A 437-nucleotide genomic window follows, 5' to 3' on the forward strand; every position below is an offset into this window, starting at 1 on the left:
AAAAAGCTCCTTCTCATGTTGCATTTCTTTGGTTTGGAAGTTCCAGTATGTTGTCTGTGGATTTATAACAAAGGAAAGCCCCCTTATGCTATGCCATTTGATTAATTCAAATTCCGTGCAGCTCGCCACTCCCCGAGGCCAAGGACGGGGTCGAACCGTCATTCCAGGATTTGCAGTCCGATACATTTCCATTATGTTACCTAGCCAAACCCGCCACCTCATGTGCCAAAGTCAAACGGTTGTTCTTCCTTCCCCGCTCCCTCTTTTTCTACATATGCGGTGGCGGGGTACCAGAGAAGAGGGGACAACTTCTTTCTCCCTTGCCTTGCTCAACTTTCCTTTTCTGATTGAAAGTAGCAAGCCACTCCACTACTAGTACAGAGGCCAGATAGAAGGTTGCTTCCTCTATATGTTCAGGCAAAGAACATCTAGAAGCT

The 437-nt window shown here is 46.7% G+C and overlaps 1 non-coding gene across 1 annotated transcript; it reads right to left on the bottom strand.

The window, feature by feature from the left end:
- Window positions 1-135: 135 nt before the first annotated feature.
- trnC(GCA) lies at window positions 136-206 on the bottom strand. The gene has a single exon. It is a non-coding gene; the product is annotated as a tRNA-Cys (tRNA).
- Window positions 207-437: the final 231 nt, after the last annotated feature.

Source organism: Gossypium arboreum, mitochondrion (genome assembly GCF_025698485.1).
Source record: "Gossypium arboreum mitochondrion, complete genome".
Lineage (NCBI taxonomy): Eukaryota > Viridiplantae > Streptophyta > Magnoliopsida > Malvales > Malvaceae > Gossypium > Gossypium arboreum.